The sequence below is a fragment of the Miniopterus natalensis genome, chromosome 1 (assembly GCF_054644295.1).
Source record: "Miniopterus natalensis isolate mMinNat1 chromosome 1, mMinNat1.hap1, whole genome shotgun sequence".
Lineage (NCBI taxonomy): Eukaryota > Metazoa > Chordata > Mammalia > Chiroptera > Miniopteridae > Miniopterus > Miniopterus natalensis.
Window position 1 is genome coordinate 129,027,886 of NC_142081.1, and position 8,454 is coordinate 129,036,339.

Here is an 8,454-nt window from a genome sequence, read left to right on the forward strand (position 1 = left end):
CAGGCAGAAGGGCTGGCAGAGGCCATTGCTCCTTTGGCGAGTCCTCCCCGCACACAGCCCGCAGGCAGGCGCCATATTTGAATCGCCAGCACCTGACTCACACCTTTGGCCCCGCCCCGTGATTCCCGGAGGCCCCGCCCCTCCCCACCTGCAGCTCATCCAGGCCATTTCCAGGGGCTTTTCTATGCAAGTGGCCTCTCGAGCCTCATGCTTAGGACTTTCCTAAAATCTCTCAAACAAGCAGCAGCAGCCCCATATGGCTTAATAAGCGGCCCCAGGCCTGGCACTAGCAGCAGCCTGCATTGGCTCATAGCTTGGCCTCTCCTGGACAACGCCAAGCCCAGCACAAGTAGCAGCCAACTACGGTTTGCTGTGTAGCTCATGCTGGGTGGTCCTGGGCAAGGCACTGGCACAGCCTGCCTTTGAACCTCCGGGGAGGCCCCAGAGACAGTGCACCTGGTGGTCAGACTCGACCACGCTGGATTACAACCCTACCACAGCCACGAGTGACACACTCAAGGGGCGCACTTGGTGAACCAAAGCTCCACTGAAGTAAATCCTGCTCCATAGGGGTGTCTCCAGCACAGTACCTCTTTGGCTGTAGTTGCAGCTGGTCCTCACAGCTGATTGGCCTGGGGGTCAGTTCTTCCCAGGGACACCAACAGCAACCAAGGCTCAACTACAACAGGACAGTGCACACAGCCCACACAGGGGAGCACCTAGAAGGCCCGGCTCAGGTGACTGGGGAGGCTGAGCCACTGGACCCTACAGGACACCTACTACACAAAGCTACTCTACAAATTCCAGGAGACATAGCAGCTCTACCTAATACATAGAAACAAACACCTGGAAGCAGCCAAAATGCGGAGGCAAAGAAACATGTCACAAAGGAAAAAACAGAAGAAATCTCTAGAAGAGGAACTAAATGAAACAGATCCAAGCAAGCTAACAGAGAGTTCAGAATTTTGGTTATAAGGATGTTTAAGCAGATGATTAGGGAAATAACTGAGAAAATCTATAACATAATAAAGTACCAATTTGAAATGAAGGCTACAGGAACTGAAATGAAGAATAATTTACAAGGAATCAACAGTAGAGTAGAGAACGCTGAGAATAAAATGAGCAATTTGGAACATGAAGAAACAAAAAACCAGAAGAGCAAAAAGAAAAAAGAATCCAGAAATATGAAAATAGTATAAGGAGCCTCTGGGACAACTTCAAGAGGCCCAACCCTTGTATTATTGGGGTGCCAGAAGAGGCAGAAAGAGACCAAGGAATTGAAAACCTATTTGAAAAAATAATTACAGAAAACTTCCCCCACCTGGGGAAAGAAATCGACTTTCAAGTCCAGGAAGCACAGAGAGTCCCAAAGAAGAGGAACCCAAAGAGGCCCACAGCAAGACACATCATCATTAAAATGCCAAAGGTTAAAGACAAAGAGAGAATCTTAAAAGCAGAAAGAGAAAAGCAATTAGTTACCTACAAGGGAGCACTCATACAACTATCAGCTGATTTCTCAACAGAAACCTTGCAGGCCAGAAGGGAGTGGCAAGAAATATTCAAAGTGATGAAAAACATGGAACTACAACCAAGACTGCTCTACCCAGCAAAGCTATCATTTAGATTGAAGGTCAAATAAAGAGCTTCACAGATAAGAAAAAGCTGAAGGAGTTCATCACCACCAGACCAGCACTGCAGGAAGTGTTGAAGGGTCTTCTTTAAGAAGAAGCTAATGAACAAAAGAATCTGATGAACAAAATAGATCCAGAGACACTGACACATGCAACAGACGATCATATTTCAGAGGAAAGAGGGAAGGGGGGTGGAAGGTGGGAAGAGATTAACCAAAGAAATTATATGCATATATGCATAACCCATGGACATAGTCAATAACAGGGTGAAGGCCTGGGGAGGGGGTGGGAGCAAAGTGGAGGGGGCCAGTTGCGGGGGGAAATGGTATACCTGTAATACTCTCAACAATAAAGATAAATTAAAAAAAAAAAAAAGAAATCCAGTTATCCTGGAGTTTATTTAAACTAAGAGGGAAAGGTCGTAATGTTTTCATGCAATACATACCTGGTTCTTTAAATAACAATTGTGACAAATAACAGAAAAAATTGAGGCATGCTGCACTTGTGCTCCATACAAAACACCAATATTTTGGGTTATACGTAATTTAAAGAAATGTGTGGAACACTGAAATTCTGTTGTAGCCAATACATAGAGGCATGCCTTAGGTGGACATAGGAACGCAGTTTAGAAAAGAAAAAAAAAATCACACTGGAAGTGCTCAATTTCTTCAAAATCACTGAATAAGAAAAACGACATTCAACTGCCATACAAATTTTACACAACCTCTATACAGTACCCTGACTTAAATCCAAGAGCAAAAGTTAAGACTCTCCTCCTCTATTTTTGGTAAACAACCGCATGGTAAACTTAGTTGACTTTTCCCAGTGGATTTTACCTGGGAGTGGCCTTTTAAATTTTTTTATTTAAAAGAGAGCAGGTTTTGAGAGTATCATGCTAAGCGAAATAAGCCAGTCAGAGAGAGAGACAAGTATCACCTGATCTCACTTATATGTGGAACCTAACAAAATCCAAAGACGTGGAAGCATGGAACAGACTGACGAATCTCAGAAGGAAGGGTGGGGGCTGGGGACGGGGTGGGCGGGGATTAACTAGAGAATTTATATGCACATATGCATAACCCTTGGACACATACAATAGTGTGGTGAAGGCCTGGGGGTGGGTGTGAGATAGAAGGGGTCAATGGGAAGAAAAGGGGACATCTGTAATACTTTCAACAATAAAGATAAATTAAAAAGGAGAGAGAGCAGGTTTTGAGAGCATTATGCTAAGCAAAATAAGCCAGTCAAAGAAAGACAAGTATCACATGATCTCACTTATATGTGGAACCTAACAAAAATCGCTCCAGAGACATGGAAGCATGAAACAGAAGGATGAATCTCAGAGGGAAGGAGGCGGGCGGGGCTCGCACTGAGATTAACCAAAGAACATATGCATGTATGCATAACCTATGGACACAGGCAATAGTGTGGTGAAGGCCTGGCTGGTTGGGGGTGGGGGGCAGGAGTGGGTGGAGGGTGTCAATGGGGGAGGAAAAGGGGGCATCTGTAATACTTTCAACAATAAAGATACATTTTAAAAACAAAAATAAAAATAAAAAAGAGCAGGTTTGGCACTTTTATACCAATGTCACCAATGTTAATATTTCTTGGGATCTCAGGAAGATTTATATTCTTTATAGCTGATAGAGCATGGGCTGGAGCTACCCCTAAGCCAGCCTCCCAGTCCTACCAGATTTCTCTAGTTTTATTTTGTGCATCAATTTGTGTAACAATCTCATTCATATTGGTCTCCAATACCATCCGCCATCACCATTTCTGCAAGAATATTGTGAACCTTGTCTACATGGAAAATTAAATCGAGTTCACAGACATTTTCAAAACACTTGTCTAATGTTTAAACAAATACTTGAAGTAGATCTAAAATGCCAAGTTCACCTTCTGAAGAATCCAAGCAGAAGACAAAAATACAATGTCTGTACATCAGTTTGTTGTCAGATTCTCCGGTTAATAATCCTCCTTCTAGGAAAGTACAAACAGTTTCATCTCTCTTAGATACCAAAGGAACGTCTCCCTGATGACTGGCTGTTGTGTTTGTTGTGTGTCTTCGCTGTAAGGCTGGTAGGACTTAGAGAGTCGCGGTTTCCCAAGGTTGTTGAAGATGGGGATCGCCTTTAAAATTATTTTTAATAATATACTTTATTTATCCCAATGTATACCAAATGTTGTTTCGACTTGTAATCAAGGTAAAAGAGAACTATTTTACATTCTTTTCGTTGTTGTGCTAAGTCTGAAATCTGGCGTGTATTTTACACTTGAGGCACAGCTCAGTTCATACTGGGCACATTTCAAGTGCTGGGCAGTGACATGCAGACACTGACCACCGTGTAGGAAAGCACAGCCGAGAGTCTATGCTCTTTCCAGCAATACCCCTTGGGAGAATATCATGATGCTAACTTTATGGCAGAGTCTTGATAGAAAACTTCAAGCATCAGCTCAGATGCCACAGTGAGTGCCACAGACTCCCACCCCTCCAGCTCACTCACTCGGCCCAGTCAGTTAGCCATACTTTCCACAGGAGGCCCTGTGGCTCTGAAAGGCACAATGGCATATTGACAAAAGAAGCCCAGCAGTAGGAAAAGCGGATGGACTTTTGTATCCAAACAGGAGCAGAGCAGCCTGGGGTCCAGATACAACACTGGAAGACGAATGAGGTGCATCGTCCCACAGAGCCATTGATTTTTAACGTCTCCATGTTTTCATTGGCACAAAAGGTGGAACTAGATGATTATGGAGATTCCTTTTGGTTCCCAAATTAGCCTACTGGTAAAGATCACATGTGTTAGAGTAAGAAGGGCTTGGGACTGAGTCCTGATTCCTTCATTTAGAAACTGGTGAACGTGGGCAAATCCGAAGTTTGCGATGCTATTGTGAGGTTTTAATGAGCTGATGCGTGAAAATCACTTAGCCCAGAGAAATGGTAAGCGTGCGACAAATGGACCCAATTATTGATCCTATTATTCAATGATCGCCTAGATTCGTTGTCGTTTTTTCCTGTACCTATAAGCTAAAGAAATTGAGGCAATTAGCTGAAAGTTTTAAAATGAAACAAGCTTGCCCTGCCTGGTGTGGCTCAGGGGTTGAGCATCGGCCTACGATCCAGGAGACTGCGGTTCGATTCCAGGTCAGGGCACATGCCTGGGTTTGTGAGCATGATCCCTAGTGGGGGGAGTGCAGGAGGCAGCCAGTCAATGACTCATCATTGATGTTTCTCTCTCTCTCTCCCTCTCCTTTCTTCTCTCTGAAATCAATATAGATATATTTTTTGTAAAAAAATGAAACAAGCTTGTTGAAATATTAAAATACTTAGAAAACTGAACCAGGGAAATAGAGTAGATTTCTTTAATTTTCTGGCTAATTTCTTTCTTTTGATATGTGTAGAATCAGCTCTATTGCAAGAAAGCATAATAATTAGGAAGTTTTAACAAGACTATTGGACAAAATTTCAAAATTAAATAGAAAAAAACTCTAATAATTTCAATACATAGTCTTACACACGTGTCTTCTTTGCTTCCATGGAAAACCTCATAGCCTGTCTCTTGTTTAATGTAGAAGACAGTTTACATTTTAAGCAAATAAACATCTGTGTTTGGTTCTGTGTCCGTTTCAGTGCAGTTTTTTTAATTACTTTAAAAAATAACTATATAACATTCTTTGATGGATCTTGTGAAAAAATCTTGTTGCAATATCCAAACTCCTTATTTGAAATAGTATATCTATTTGTTTGCCTCTTAGCACAGTTCCTTAATGCACTACAGAATTGACAATTTCCAGACTGACCAGCAATCAAACAACCTTATTACATGAAATTACTTGATTCAATTACTAAAACAACTAAAATAACTAAGACACCGACTGAAACGCAGTAGAGCCCCTTCTTGGATATTAATCTGAGTTAACTTCCAGTGTTCACTCTGGTAGTCACTACAAATGGAGATGGAATCCAGAGATTTACTTTAGAGTAATGCTCACTTTTATCCACTAACATATATGTTAGGCAGCACCTACAGAAAAACAAAAATGAGATAAGATTGTGTCTTCCTTTCTTGCAGTGTAGCATTTTTTGTGTACCTGGGTTTCAGAGCAGGAAAGTGCCTAGGAGCACAGTGCGATTCCTGAAGGATGTCTTTGGGAATCATAGTTCTACCTGGATCCAAGTATTTCCTCACCAGCAGGAACTTTGGAGGCCAACCCATTAGCTGCCCCATGGCTAATTGTTTTAAAGGCTTGGACTGAATGATATGCCATAGAAAATACATATTTTCTGTACTTGTGACGTAGTGGTCTCATGCTTAGGGAAACATGAACAAGTGATGCTTGAACTACCTTCTTAGTGAATGTTGTTAATGCAAAATACTGCAAAGAAGAGCCACCTGCTTGAGAACAGTGTGGGTTGACCTAGAGGACAGAGGACAGGGAGATGAAAGGCAATCTGGAATGAGGAGCCATTAGCTACATCCTAAAAATAAAAATAAAAATAAATTTAAATTTTAAAACCCTAGATAGCATGCAAATACCATCAAAAACACATTGTTTCCATTTAAAAAATAATGCCTTCCATGTGCATATCTAATAACTTTCACTGGTTCCCTAACAGTATTTGCCTCTGGAGACCCTTTTACCATTTAGGAATCTCAGTAAATGACCACAAAAATATTTCCAAGAGCATTGACTAGCAGCGGCGCACGGGCTAAAGAGAGCATTTTCATCCCTCCCCATCCAAGGGAAGCAAAGAAAGGCCGCAAGTCTGACAATTAACCAGAGGAGGGAAAGAGTCCAGTGGAGATGGACTTGCAGGGTTTCTTTCTGAGATATTGGCGACGTAAAGCAGGCCCACTTGGAAGCATCCAGAGAAGGGACTGCAGGAGAATCATTTCAGTCAAATAGCCAGCAGCCAATTCAAATAGTGCTGCTCCCAAATGCAAAACAAGACTTTTTTTCTTTTTGGAGTTTCCAAAGAAAACCTAATGAGTCCTTTCTGAATCATTTTCTCTTCTGCAGCCTCTGAGGATGCTGCTTCACAGTGGAAATGAAACTTTGTTCTTTCAGAGCCCGGCAGCCAGAAGCTGTGCAAGCCAGCCAGACAACTTAAGGAAATGTGCTTGGGGATGCTGAATTCTTACAGATATGTATCAGCATAGCACTTGACAAAAGGTGGCCTTAGCCCGGCTGGGCGTGGCTCAGCGGTTGAGTGATCAGGGTTCGATTTCCGGTCAGGGCACATGCCCGGGTTTCGGGCTCGATCCCCAGTCGGAGGCTTGCAGGAGGCAGCCAATCAATCACTCTCTCATCATTGATGTTTTGATCTCTCCCTCTCCCTCTCATTTCCAATCTCTGAAATCAATAAAGATATATTAAAAAAAAAAAAAAAAGGTGGCCTTAGAAGAATTTATGAATGTTTTTCTGCAAATAATAAATATAATTCTAAATTCTCAATTCACTAATTTCACAGACTTTATTCGGTGCCATTATATTTCTTGCTTTCTGTGAAGAAAAGCCATTCTTTGCCCTCAAGGAGCTCACATGCAATGGGGAAGGCAAGGAAGCAATGGCCGTGGTTGATAAAATGCTTTGACACAGGGAAACGCAGGGTGGGGCTGGAGCAAATAAAGAGCGTACAGCAATGCTGTCAACAGAGTTTCCATCCAGATCTGAGTGGGGGGGGCAGTTTTCAGGAAGGATTTTTGGAGGAGGTGACAATTGAATCCATTTGGGGGGCAGGGGGGTGTCAGCAAAGCCACAGGATGATGCGCTCGAGTGTGGAGCTCTGACACGTGGCCCACAGGCTGAGTGGTGAGAGTTGGACTGAAGACCCAGGTAGATAACATCCTATGCTTTGAAGATGGGGTGCTATCATGAAGACCATGGGAAGCTAGTGAAAATTTCACAGGGGAGGGACATGGTCAGGTTTGGACTGTAGAAAGCTCATTCTGGCAACGATTTGGAGATCATGGAAGTGGACTGAGTTGAGAGACAACGAGACCTGTCAGGACACTGTTGAAAAAATCCACGGGGAAAAAAGATGATGAGGGTTTGAACTAAAGCCATTAGGATAGTTCTTTGGGTGATATCAACAGGATTTTATGACCAGTTAGAGGTGAATGAGGAGGAATCACGGACAACTGCCAGGTTTCTGCTTCGGGCAGCAGGAAGCACAGCTCCTTCAGGCTGCCCCTGGCTCTTTCTGACCTGCAGGGAGCCCGTCGCTCACAGCCTCAGCAAGCCCCAGGGTAATTCTGCCCCAATCCACTCCTTTCAGGCAGTTCGCATCTGCGCTTTCTTTCCCCAAAAGGTGGGAATCAGGAAAAAGCTCTAACTAGGAGAGGCAGAAACGTGGGATGTAAATTAATCAACCCACCAAACTGTCATCAAGATACATTAGCCGGTTTCTAAACTGAAGCATTGTGAAACACTCTGACGGAAGGCAGGGTTTCACCATGGAGATATTTGCCTCCATTCTGAGGGTGCAAATGTTTACAGAGGTGGGATTCCAAATTCACTAATGGCTTTGCAGAAATGATGCCAAATGTGTGCCTTTCCATGAGGTATACGGGCAGGGTATATATCATTAGGAGAAACCCAGCCATGAAATCAGTTTATGCAATGAAAAATTGTATACACCTTAGAAAATATGGCATCTCTCACTCAGAGTGGTTTGTGCTATTTGAAAGTACAGACTCTTTTAAGGTTCTCACTGATCAGTTTTTATTATGTTAAGGAATTCTGGCTCCATCTGTATTCATTTTGTTTAAATGTCCAGATCCATCTCCTATACTCGGTTTTGGGAACTGTACATTTGAAAGGA

General features: G+C 42.8%; 1 pseudogene; it reads right to left on the bottom strand.

Moving 5' to 3' along the window:
* Nucleotides 1–3,146: 3,146 nt before the first annotated feature.
* LOC107542416 (AP-3 complex subunit sigma-1-like) lies at nt 3,147–5,857 on the bottom strand (annotated as a pseudogene).
* Between the last annotated feature and the right edge of the window lie 2,597 nt (nt 5,858–8,454).